General features: G+C 41.9%; 2 long non-coding RNA genes across 2 annotated transcripts; one reads left to right on the forward strand and one right to left on the reverse strand.

The window, feature by feature from the left end:
* Positions 1–2101: 2101 nt before the first annotated feature.
* On the forward strand, positions 2102–12162 carry LOC143413616 (uncharacterized). The gene is made up of 3 exons (XR_013094225.1): positions 2102–2183; positions 2309–2652; positions 7249–12162. It is a non-coding gene; the product is annotated as an uncharacterized LOC143413616 (long non-coding RNA).
* Positions 3751–5500, reverse strand: LOC143413615 (uncharacterized). The gene is made up of 2 exons (XR_013094224.1): positions 5136–5500; positions 3751–4534 (listed from the first exon to the last, which is right to left on the reverse strand). It is a non-coding gene; the product is annotated as an uncharacterized LOC143413615 (long non-coding RNA).
* Positions 12163–13839: the final 1677 nt, after the last annotated feature.

A 13839-nucleotide genomic window follows, 5' to 3' on the forward strand; every position in this document is an offset into this window, starting at 1 on the left:
TCTGTCTCCTGTGCGTTTTTGCTTCCCCTGTTTAGTTATCTGATTATTTTCACCTGTTTCTTATTTTCCCCCAGATGTGACTCATTCTCTTTTAATGCTCTGTCTGTCTGTATATAAAGTCTCGGTTTGTCCTAGCTTTCTGTTGTGTTGTACTTTTTGTCTGCCCGTGTGTTTCCTTCCATTTTGGCTCAATGGACTTTGTGTTTCTGCAGGCTAAATGAAGCTTTCTGAAGCATTTAAGCTTGTACTGAAAAACGGTTCATTACTGAAAGCTTTTCAACACAGTCTTCTTTGGTGGCATCAAAACAATATGAAGAGCAACCTAAATCTAAAACTTGAAACAAACTTCTTCAATTGCCCACTCAAGAGAGCTGTGTTCATAGCTTCTGTTTAATGGCAGCTCTGACTGATATCGGGCTGCTGTTTGTTCTATTCATCCATCCATCCATCCATCTTCATCCGCTTTGTCCGGGGCCGGGTCGCGGGGGCAGCAGCCTAAGCAAAGAGGCCCAGACCTCCCTCTCCCCAGCCACCTCCTCCAGCTTATCCGGGGGAATACCAAGGCGTTCCCAGGCCAGCCGAGAGATATAATCTCTCCAGCGTGTCCTGGGTCTGCCCCGGGGCCTCCTCCCGGTGGGACATGCCTGGAACACCTCACCTAGGAGGCGCCCAGGGGGCATCCTTGTCAGATGCCCGAACCACCTCAGCTGGCTCCTTTCGATGTGGAGCAGCAGCTGCTCTACTCTGAGCCCCTCCCGGATGGCCGAACTTCTCACCCTATCTCTAAGGGAGAGGCCAGCCACCCTTCGGAGGAAGCTCATTTCTGCCGCTTGTATCCGCGATCTCGTTCTTTCGGTCACTACCCACAGCTCGTGGCCATAGGTGAGGGTAGGGATGTAGATCGACCGGTAAATTGAGAGCTTCGCTTTTACACTCAGCTCTCTCTTCACCACGACGGACCGGTGCAACGTCCGCATTACTGCAGCTGCAGCCCCAATCCGTCTGTCGATCTCCCTTCTCCCATCACTCGCGAACAAGACCCCGAGATACTTGAACTCCTCCACTTGGGGCAGGAACTCATCCCCGACCCGGAGTGGGCACTCCACCCTTTTCCGGCTGAGAACCATGGCCTCAATTCAATTTTATTTATATAGCACCAAATCACAACATCAGTCGCCTCAAGGCGCTTTATATTGTAAGGTTGACCCTACAATGATACATTCAGAGAAAAACCCAACAATCTATGACCCCTATGAGCAAGCACTTTGGCCACAGTTTGAAGCGGAAAAACTCCCTTTTAACAGGAAGAAACTTCCAGCAGAACCAGGCTCAGGGAGGGACGGCCATCTGCTGCAACCAGTTGGGGTGAGGGAAGGAAGACAGGATAAAAGACATGATGTGGAAGAGAGCTGAAGATTAATAACAAGTATGATTCAATGCAGAGAGGTCTATTAACACACAGTGAGTGAGAAATGTGACTGAGGAAGAAATACTCAATGCATCATGGGAATCCTATATGCCTTAGCAAAAAGGAAAGATTTTTTTTCCTTACAAAATTCCACTTGTTTTATGACATAAAATAACTAACCTCCATCCTCAGATATCAGTGTGTGGGAATGGGGCAATGGGAGTGGAACACCTGAGCCTGAGGCAGCAGGTTGGCAGATATGTGGTTTGTTTTCCACATATACAAAGGGTCTACCTTCACCAAATAAATTATCATGGTAAATACAATGCGCACCATAAATTTATTTCTTAAAATGCAGCTTTTATGTCTTTTAATCATGATTTACAATGTACAGTTGCACATGGGCGTGCACACACACACGCACGCACGGATAAATTCAGTGTGAAATTCACTGTGAGATCTTTACAAAATATGTTATGTTTGTGTAATAATACTGTGCGTTTTTGCAGCAGGGTGGGGGATTTGTGGGGAATACTCTCTGCTGCGACAGGGATGCTGCAGCACAGCTTCTTCTCAGTGCTACACCAAAGGCTGTAAACCTGTTATTCCTGCTGTCCAGAAGTAGAGGGCGCTATTGTATAGCGTGTAGTCGTTATTGGAGGATCTGAGTCACTTCCGAGTCTGTTCTCAGAAGGCGGGATAGTTTCGAGCTCAATGTTATTTGAAAGAAGGAACGAGGTTTCATTTTCAAGGACAGCAGAAGTTCCAACTGACCGTAAGAGAATTACGTTTTATGTAATATAATGTGCAGCTATTATTACGATAGTAAGCTGTAGTAAACCACTTCCTTCTCATAGACAGTAGTGTTTAGGATCACCTCTGACTCTTTCCTTTGCGCAGATTCAGCATGTCGGCCCACAATGCAATAAGGAGCAATAAAACAGCCATTCATGAGATTTTGTCCGGAGACTACGGGCTAATTCTCAACAAAGTTGATGAGAATAAGCTGATCACTCAGCGGGAGTACAACAATCTTAAAAGCATTAACAACGCAAATGCGGAGACACACGTCATTGAGCTCGTGGATAAGATCATGAATAAAGGAGAAGAAACATGCAAAGACTTCCTGAACCTCCTGCAAACCGATGGCGCCATTAAAGAAACGTTCCCTCTGCTGGCGAGTTTACAGCTGAGTTGTACCCCCCTTTTATCCGAGCCTGTCCAAGTGTCTTCATGTCAGCACGGTAACACACACGTAACACTGTATAGAAATACACTGAAAAAAATATGTTGTTGGATTTACTTAATTCAATAGTGGACATTTGTTGCACACAGATGTTTTGCTTTGGCAGCAACTTAAACAATTGAGTTAAATTAACACAATTTATTCATGTGCAATTTGTGTTGATAAAATGTGACTTAACCTCCTAGGACCTGGCGTACACATATGTGGACATCACATTTTGGGTTGTTTAGACCAAAATACTCAATTTTGCTCTACAAGGGCCTGATATCCATTTACGAGGACATTATACTGCTACTGTTCTATTGACATTTTAAATGAATATCCTGATATGTGGCTCTCATTTTTCTTAGAAACAAAAATCTGGTAAAAAAAAATAAAAATCTGGTAATTGTTTGTTTTTACATTCATCAGGTCTGAATATGCCCAAATATCAAAGAGAAATTAAAAATGCAAGCCGTGGAAAAGTTTGGGTCTTAGGAGGTTAAACATGTTTTGATGAAGTAATTTGAGCTCTTGGAATATTTTAATCCTTCACAATTTTCTCACTTTATCCCAACACCATTCAATAACTTTTACCCAATACTACTTGGTCACTTAAATACTACATGTTATCTTTGCTATTTTGCTATTATATTCTAGTATCAAATACACAATTTTCAAATGGAGGCCTTTATAACAGATTGTATTGTTCTCTTCCAAGATGGTTGCTGGCATCCACCAGTAACCTTTCAAAACAAAATGTCTAATTTCACTGCATTGACAGTAGATAAAGAATTAAACTGACATTACTCGTCTACTGAATCTATATAAATCAACAGTTAAATAATGTCAGTTCTTCCGTGTTCTCTGGAATCAATCACAGCAAAGAAATTAGACTGTTTCTTTTGAAAAACGTTACAGGTAACCATCTTGGGAAAGAACAATACAAAACATTCTATTTAAGGCCTCTGATGTCAAGATTCAGTTAAACAACAATTATAACTAAACAATTTGAGGTAATGTTAGTTTCCATTAACATTAAATTAGGTTACTGAATTGGCAAACACCTTCCTATTAACATTACCCATTTTACCCCAATAACTAAAGAAATTAGCACTTGCAGGTCAAAACCTTTATTCAAGAGATGCAAAAATAACATTGATACAGTGACTGTCAAAAAATACAGCACTGATCATACTGTGACATCTTGGTTCAAAACAGCACACTTAGAAATATTCAACGTTCTTTACTTCAACTGAATGAAACTGAAAATACCATTTCACACGACCCATATGGGATATTTAGACTGTATAACTGTTCACGCTATATCTCTTCACTAGTAAAAGAAAGAAAAAATACAAACAGAAATTGAAAAATGCTGCCAAACAGACAAACAGAGAACTTGTACAGAGCAAAAGGAAAAACAAACAACAACAACAAAAAAACGGCCATGTCCTCATGGCAGTTGCAGAGTATATAAAAATGAACCCTGCAATCTGTTCCTGGAATTGAGCTTCAAAAATGCAGCAGAACAAGTGTGAGATTTAAATGTCCTCTCACCTAGAGCTGATCACCTCACATGCATAACAGTGAGCTTTCCTAGCAGGAGCAGTTTTGTCTTACTTGTGAGCTTTTCTTGAGAGCTGAGTTGCATCCAACTCCATTACCACCCTTTGAATCACCTCAAAAGTGTAGCAGAGTTGTGATGGGTAACTCATATTGAAGGAATAAAAAAGGTCCAAACAGCATGGCTACTGCAAAGGTCACGTTATCCAGATCTTGAAGAACTACTATACCCTCGATGATGATGCCAACATCAGTAAAGTCATTGCCTGGCGCATCCTCTGGAGACAGATGTTCATTGTGGTTTTCTCAATCTGTGCAGTGGCCTCAGTCAAGTCCTGGTTAAACACAAAACATTTCTTTAAGATTCCTTTTTAAACTCATCTCTTTTGAATCTACCAGTTCTAATGTTAGAGTAATTTAAACCAATGCAAGCAACATAGTAAATAGTTATAGCCAAAGAGTGGCCTGCCATGCTGCCATTCATGGTCTAACAGAGTTTCTAAGAGAGGGTGAAAAACATAATAATTTCAAATACTTTACATTAGTTTTTGTTAGAAAGACACCGGCCCATCAGAAATCCAGGTTATGTCACTCAGAAGATGTTAGAATTTAGACTTTCAGCCCCACAATTTGGTTAGCTGTTGATCAGTTGGTCTTTTTTTTTTTTTTCAAACAAAAGCTAATGTAAATATTGGTGGGATTTTCCTTTGTTCACTAGAATGACAAATTTAAAGTTTTTTCACACTGATGTGACCCCTAATATAGGGGTGGGGGTGAGGCCTCAAGGGCCGGCGGCCGAGTTCACTACCAGGCCTCATGTGAACTTCAAATTATTAAAGAGGACTACTGGTCCTAACCAGTCCAATGAGGATCAAGTGGATAACTGAATGCATTTTTAAATGTTGCAAAGCCACAATCTACTCATAAAACACTCACCGTGAACTCCTGCACCAAGATGTTGCAATTGTCTTTCACACAGATGCGGAGCACTTTGATGAGGGACTCCCTTCGAGCATTAATGTCATCCTTAACCCTAGAACACTATCGCTATAAATACTAACACAATCACTAATGCCAGGTGATTTTTACCCGATATAATATAACCAATAAAAAGTAATCAAATATATCAAAATATGACAACACATGACAAATTAGAGTAATAATGACTCTGGAAAGCTGGTCTTTGGTCCACCCATTCCTGGGACATTTGAGACTTCCCTGGTGAAGGCACAGGCTCCTCGACACGCAAACAGCTGCAGGAGAGAGAAATCATGTAAATGTATTTGCTCGGGTGTAAATCACCCAGCGATAGTGTTCTAGGGTTAAGTATTATAACAAAGAAAACAGAGATTTGTGAACTTTTCAGTAGCACAGAAGAAAATGATCCCAGACAAAAACTCTTGACTTTTTAAACCAGTCAACATGCAACACCAGCATCTACAAAGCAATGTCAAAAGTTCCTGTTTGACATCAACTTTATGGATATATAGTTTCCAGAACATATATTTTTAAAAAAAGATACATTTTTCTCAGTGGGCCAGTAAATGCATGACGGAAATTATGGCATCCTTTTAGTGGAATCAGTACTCACAGGTAATAGTTGACTGTTTTAATGGATGCAGCATACAAATCTTTTACTGACCTAATGCAATACATATACACTTTGTAGTTAAAGAATTTTAAAGTTCTTACTGTCATCATGGCAGCTACATCCTTTAGCTTTGTGCCCTGTTTCCTCGATCACTTTGCAAACACTTTCAGCAGACTGTCAGAGAGAAACTTAGCTCCATCAGAAACCTTGACTGTAAAGGCAAGGTTGGGATGCGCTGGAATCCTGCATTTTATCTGAAATGACATAAAATTATTTTGAAATAACAGCAGGCACTGTGCTTGGTTAATCAGTAATGTTTTGTTGAATAAAAACTGTGTTTCCAGATCTTATGGGATTAAAAAAATCCAAAGATGTTTGTTTTTGATTTGCAACCCAACCACCCACAAGTTACAACCTCATTTTAGTTCAAGTGTGCATTAATGTGAGTCCAGTATTCACCTTTCTGACAATACATACAGGTATAAGTTAAACCTATGGCAGATTTTGGATTTCTCAGTCTGTTTGATTATGCATGCACCTAATAATTATAAAAAAAAACCTTATTATAATTAAGTTACAGAAACCTTAAGCAAAAGTAGAATATACTTTCTAACCATAACACCTTGAACCCACAATCCATCAGCTGACTCCTGGTGAAATGCAGAATAGAGGTCATCTTTCAATGTGCAGCAAAACCCCCCCCAAAAAAACCAAACAAAAACAAAAGGACAGAAGGTGAGGGCAGGAGGGGTAGGGATGTAAGCTAGCATAATGCCGCTGATGATATTAGCTAAAGCTTTTCAATGTCCAAAATCTCACTAATACCACGGTGCAGTAAATACACAATGTAACTGAAGAGTCAGTTGGCAAATCTATTCACACAGAAAACCAAATTATGTTATGAGTGCCTCGTAATTAGGTTTAATGTAATATTACGGCTCTTGTGCCAATGACAAATTCAGATGAAAAAGCGCCAATTCTTTGACAACAGATAAAACAGCAAATAAGCTAACGGCTCTCTTTTAGCATGTTACATGGCGACACTCTAGACGTTTAACTACATTTGGCTGAAATATGGTAAATATGAATTCAAAAAATCAAGTCATACCAAAAAACGTAGAGTTGGCTGCTCGACTTGACTGAGATGGATACCTTTTTTAAACCACGATCCAAAGCCCGCGAGATGAAATCACGCGTGGTTTCACGAGATTTAACGTTGCTATCTTATTGACTTACTTCACCTGAACATGATATAAACAATTTAATACACCCTTTCTGCATATCATGTAGTTTTTACACTATATAGTTACATTTAACTTTAAAACATGAGGCAATTGTGTTAAATACATGCAAGATGCTTACATAAATCCAAGAGATGGCCAGTCCGTTTTTTTTTCAGTGTACTGTGTCTACTGTTGTGTTTGGTTGTTTAACTCAGTTTTATTGTCCTTCCCTCAGATGTTCTGCCACAAGATGGGAATAAATACGGTGGCCCTGAGAGGCCGAACGGACTGCAACTTCAGAAAACACCAGCAAAAAGAAAAATGCTGCAAATAGAAGAACCCAGCAAAAAGAAAAATGCTGCACTGCAACTTCAAGAAAAATGCTGCACTGCAACTTCAGAAAACACCAGCAAAAAGAAAAATGCTCTAAAAATAAAAACACAGCAAAAAGAAAAACGCTGCACTGCAACTTCAGAAAACACCAGCAAAAAGAAAAACGCTGCAAAAGGAAAAACACCTGCAAAAGGAAAAACACCTGCAAAAGGAAAAACACCTGCAAAAACAAAAACACCTGCAAAAAGAAATACACCTGCAAAAACAAAAACACCTGCAAAAACAAAAACACCTGCAAAAGGAAAAACACCTGCAAAAGGAAAAACACCAGCAAAAGGAAAAACACCTGCAAAAGGAAAAACACCTGCAAAAACAAAAACACAGCAAAAACAAAAACTGCAAAAAGAAAAAAGCTGAAAAAGCACACAAAACACAATAGAAATGTTTCTGGGGAGACAATCGAATTTCCCAGAGGAACCCACCCGAGGGATTAATAGTTCTATCTTATCTTATCTTAATCCGGTCTTTAAGGTATGACGTGACGAATCCTACTTCCGGGCCTAAAGTAGTCTGTGTTTAATATGGCTTTTGTGTTGTTAACATGTTTAATGTTTTCTATTTTGGCTCAATGCTTACATATATGTGTAAAAAGAAAATGTACAAGTTGTGATAACTGTTTTTGATAGAATGAAGACTAGACTGATATATTAAATATTCCTTTATTGGGTGAGAAAATCAGACCATGTCATAACTGCTTTAGATATCAGAGTCTTAAACAGGCTGACTTCTGCTAAATGGGTCAAACTGGGCAGAAAGCCTACAAACACATAACATCCTTATAGAATATGATGTAACACTATAGATCAACTTATCTCAGAATATATAAAGCATATAAACAATTACAGCAATATGATACAACAAACACAGCAGTGCTACTAATCCAAAATACTCAAAGCTTCATAGAACTAAAACAAACATTTATTTTTAGGTCCATTCTGCTGCTGATACATACTTTAAGTTTCTGAATATTAAACTTGTTGCTGCCTTTCATAGTGTGTAATTTGAAGGCCCTGAGTACTTTCTCCCACACTGAAAACACTGGGATGATAAAATTATTTGAACATTACCTAATAAGACTGATTCAGGACAGACAATTAAATGGTAAATGGTCTGTATTTGCATAGCGCTTTACTTGGTTCTAAGGACCCCAAAGCGCTTTACACTATACACAATCATCCACACTGGTGATGGCAAGCTACATTGTAGCCACAGCCGCCCTGGGGCGCACTGACAGAGGCGAGGCTGCCAGACACTGGCACCAACGGGTGAAGTGTCTTGCCCAAGGACACAACGACCGAGACTGTCGGAGCTGGGGCTCGAACCGACAACCTTCCGATTACAAGACGAACGCCCAACTCTTGAGCCACAATCGCCCCATTAGTTAGTTCTAAACTTTTCTAGCAGTCCTTCACAAACAGGGAACACTCTGTCTATTCTCTCCATCTGTCAGCTGCTGCTGGCTCTTCCTCCTCCTCTTCCTCACACACTGCTGAGTTTGTCCTGGTGGATCATCAGGGGTGCAAAGCCTCAGAGATAATGTGCAGCAGTGGGTCCCTCAGTCTGTCTTCACTCTGGACACTTGCAGTTGTCACACATGGAAATCAAATGTGTGATAAGCTGCAGGATTCAAACCAATGGCGTGTCCAGCGGGGTGGTCTGGGGGGGCACAGCCCACCCCCCCCCCAACCAGACTGGCCACCCCAGGTGCCATCCCGAAGCTAAAACAATAAAATTTAATGAAATATCAAATGTACGATTATGGTTTCACAGTGAAGCTCAGATATCCGAGGGTAAGTGAATGCAGCACCGGCTTCTGCACTATGCGCATCATGTTAGCAAAGGTAGGAGAGCCAAGCACGAAAGACGGCACCGCAGATTAACAAGTTAACATAGCTGGACTAGCCATCGGACATTTGCACGGTGGGCTGATGACTTATTTATGAGAGGTGGTGGATTGGCCAGATGCTGGCCGATGTGTAAAAATAACTCAGTTGTTTGGTGGTGGCTATGGCGGAGCTTCCACAGAGGCAACAGGTGGATGAGGGAAGGTGAGGCAGGATGAGAGACCCGAGGCGGCTGCTGGTGTTCCAGATCTACTGGCGTTTAGATCAACTGGCGTTAGTCGAACAGATGTGTGGCAGTCTTGCGTTTCAGGAGCTGCTACCGACAAACCAGCAAAAACACGCCAAATGTGTCATCTGTGACACTTGTAAGGTTATCTCAAACACACTCCGTCAGTCTTGATGCTGTTGAACAACAAAATGTTTAAAAATGTGGCGAGTTTACCTGGTGATATCCTCATGCGCAACGCAATCATGAAAACAGCAAACAATTAACACCATGCCGATGTTGTTCACGGGACAGCAAGAGTAAACGATCAGGAGACTCTTGTCGTCGTTATCGTTCCCCTCGCACGGTTTATTTCTCCGAATTCAGCGTTTTTGCTTCACAACTACAGCGTGCAGTTTACTTTGTGCACTAACATGGAGTCGAGTCAACCAGCGCCACCTCTGGCCAAGTGCCACAGCCTACAGCCAGATCAACTTGTGACACACATCTACACCACGTTTGAATTCGTGTCATGCACATTTGTACCTTTCAATTGTGTCTGTTTGTGCGTCATGCAAATAAACCTTTGAAATGAATGAAATGACACTAATATTTCACTAGTGTTGTAACATCACATGTGTCATCCAGGGAAGGACGGATGTTGTTTTGCTGTGCTATATTTTAATATGAAGTGTATTTACTTAGTTTTTATATTGCATGTATCGGTCATTGTTAGATTTGTATTGTTGATGGTCATTTATGCTTAGAAACATTTACCCACATATGCTTAGAAGTGTATAATCATTTGTAGATTGAAAGAATGTCTCATCCTAGGAGGTCTGTAACAGCTCTGTGTAGCATGAAGGGGGAGTGCGTTCACTCCCTCTACAGAGTGTTCCGGCGTAGATCACACCTCCTAGGAGAGGTCGTATCTTTTCTTATTGATTTATGGTATAGCAAGCACACGTATATCTGTTTAAGTATAAGAGCCTTTTGTTCAGATGGACCGCTAGACTCCTGGCACCAGCTTTGGGGAGTCTTCACAGGGTCACATCTGGACACCACACACACACACACACACAGTATTCTTTGTTCACATGTATACCTATGTAAGATGTCATATGTTAATGACCCTATGCATATTCATGTAACCACAATAAAAGGAGTGCTATGGGGAGCCTGGCTGAGAGTCTGACGGAGGTCAAGTGGTGGAACGACACTCGGCTCCAGCCAGCTTTCCCTCATGCATGAGTAAAACCAGCCTGCTTGTGTCTTGCTTTGCAGTGTAACTATATTGTCTTCAACGTTCCAGCGGATAGGTACAAGCTACAAACCTATCAGTCATGTTTTGTGCAGTGGTTATGTTGTTGCATGTTTTCGTTATACCGTCAAATTGTCCTGGAGAGACTCCGCCTTTTCCCCCGTTTTTATTGATTGGACACACCTGAGAGGGAGGCAAGATAATTTACAGAGTGACATATAAGACGGCTGGAGTTGACTTTGAGGAGAGGACCAGCGGGCAGATCGCCAGCGGGGAGTGACAACACCAGCGGGGAGAGTGGAGACAGCACCAGCGGAAGGCACGAGACGGCTGTGCCGATTTGCAGTTTTAAAGAAGCGGCGGGCGGAGTTGAGAGCTCTGCCCACCCGGGGTAAGTCTCTGACTTATCCCTTTTTATGAAATAAAACTGTCTAGAAGAATAGTGACTGCCGCTCCTCCCTTTCTCCAGCATATCGGGACGCGAATGCGGAAAGGAAGGAGAGGACTCCGCTGGGTTTCCCTTTTTATACTACTTCGCCGGATTTCTTAGCTCCCTGGGACTTTTAGGTCGTGGCGCAGGCCACTGGACTTTTAATGTTGTGTTTTATTGATTTTTATTGTGTTACCCCTTGGCCAAGGTTTTAATTCATTTTACATTTTTAACTATTTAAATATAATAAATTATATTTTAATTATATAGTTTTTAATCGTGTGCTTTCCCTTGGCGGCTCCACTGCTCAATCCGGTTGGAGGAAGATTTTCTTCCTTCGCACAAAACCCACTGTGGAAGTAAAACCAGCCTTCCGCCTCCGTTACATGTCGTTAGTGTAGTCTGCCTGTGTCTTTTCTCTGCGAACAAACATTTTAGAGTTGGTTGTTATATACAGTCTTTATAAGTGTGGTTAATCTAATAAACATTTGTAAGGAGATGGCAGTTACTGTGAATTCACAGCAGTTACACAGTGATTAGTAATAAACAGCCAGTGAGAGTGAGTGGATTTAAGAAAGTCAGTGACTCAGGTGTGTCGCTTGGTTTGTCATCTGTTTGTGAGACTGGAGGAGACGTAGAAATCCTTTGTTTTAAATCTTAGTTAGGAAGGTTCCTGTTTGAAAACAAGGACTCTTTGTGAGAAATGCAAGAAGTACATCTGCAGAAAGCACACAGTTACATTCTGTCCATCATGTGGACAAAATAGAAAATGTTGAGCATTGAAAAACTGAGAACGTTGGGCAAGTTCAAAAGAAATGTGTTTGTAAGAACGAAAAACCAAATTGTTCCTAAAATAGTTATGGAAAGTCTAACTGTTGTATGTCTGTGTTCTACATGTTTATCTAATGGAAAATAAAGTTGCTATTGTTTTATTGCAGTTTTTGGATAATTCTGAGTGGATTTACACAGTACGGATCTAAATGACCCGCAACAAAATCAATGTCAATTGTTTGTTCTTCAACTTAATACAAGGGTTAATTTCCAAAACTTGCTTATGATCTTCAATTTGTAGCAGATCCACTATCACACAGCAGCTGGAGCAGTCTCCAATGGAGGTCAGTCCACTGCTGCCACCTGTGGCCAAGTACCATAGCCTACTACTAGATTAACTTGTGACACATCTGCACCTGCTGCTATGATCACATTGAGTAGAGGCTGAGTGGCTGCACTAACCCCTGGTACATCCAGATCTACCCACAAACATGTTGACAGATACAATCCCGGCAATGTGGATTGTCAACACTAAAAACAATCAGTAAGCAAAGACAACAGGGATCAATTTCTTCTGTTTATTTAGCACCCACAACATTTGTAGTCGCGTTTTGTAGAAGCTTCTCGGATGAGAGGTGAAACGTCTCCAAGCAACTTAAAGAAGTCCAGACGCTTTTCTTTGCAAGCTCCTTTGACTACGGTGACCTGGATGACTGAGAACCTTCACAGCCATATTGCCGTACATGTTGGGAGGAACACCCTTCAACTGGTGCGGGAGTATGAAAGGGAATCGAGGAAACTAGTGGATTATAGGAACCATCTCCGTTTCAACCTAAGATGTAGACAAAGCAGAGTTGTTCCTAAGAGCCTGCGCCTTGGATCCACTGTCAGGGGATACAGAGCAGACTTGATTCTACAGAGCACAAAATCACCTTTTAAGTGAAAGGATAAGACAGGTCCATTTCACCATAGATGCCCTCCAGATCAAGATCAGCCAGACCCTGCAGGAACTGGAAATCCTTCTACCCTCTCCAATCTTAGAAGGGGTTTACAAGTTTGTGGACAAGGCTCAGCGGGCCCAACACTCTAAAGGAGTGTCAGAGTGGGTAAGAACACCTCTTCCACCCTTGTGGTCAACACCGGTGCCCCTCAGGGGTGTGTTCTGAGCCCTCTGCTATACACTCTCTTCACCCATGACTGTATTTCCTCCTGCGCGTCCAATCTCATTGTTAAGTTTGCCGATGACACTACAGTGCTCGGACTTATATCCAACAATGATGAGACAAACTATAGGACAGAGGTGCAACAACTAGAGTCATGGTGCCACGACAATAACTTGGTCTTAAACACCAAAAAGACCAAGGAGATCATTGTAGATTTCCGGAAGAGGGGTCATAACAACCATCTGCCTCTCTTCATTGGCAGTGAGGCGGTGGAGAGGGTGAGCAGTTTTAAATTCTTGGGGGTAACTGTGACCGAGGACCTGTCCTGGGGCAACCATATCACCTCAGTTGTACGGCAGGCCCAACAGCGCCTCTACTACCTGAGGAGACTGCGGAGCGCACACATTCCCAGATCTCTGATGTTGAACTTCTACAACTGTGCCATCAGCAGCGTTCTGACGTATGGATTTCTAGTGTGGTTCCCCAGCTGCACCAAGGCCGATCAGCAAGCACTCCAGCGGGTGGTGAAAGAAGCTGGCAGAATTATTGGAACAAGTCTGCCAGAGATCAGTAATATCTTCCCCACTCGCTGTCTGAGGAGGGTGCACAGTATCCTGCGGGACCAACATCACCCTGCGCGCCACCTTTTCCATCTGCTGCCCTCAGGGAGAAGGTACAGGTCTATACAGGCCAGAACATCCAGACTGGCCAACAGCCTGTATCCACAGGCTGTGAGGTTCCTGAACTCTCTGCCCCCCT

The sequence above is a fragment of the Maylandia zebra genome, linkage group LG18, assembly GCF_041146795.1.
Source record: "Maylandia zebra isolate NMK-2024a linkage group LG18, Mzebra_GT3a, whole genome shotgun sequence".
In the NCBI taxonomy this organism is placed as follows: Eukaryota; Metazoa; Chordata; class Actinopteri; order Cichliformes; family Cichlidae; genus Maylandia; species Maylandia zebra.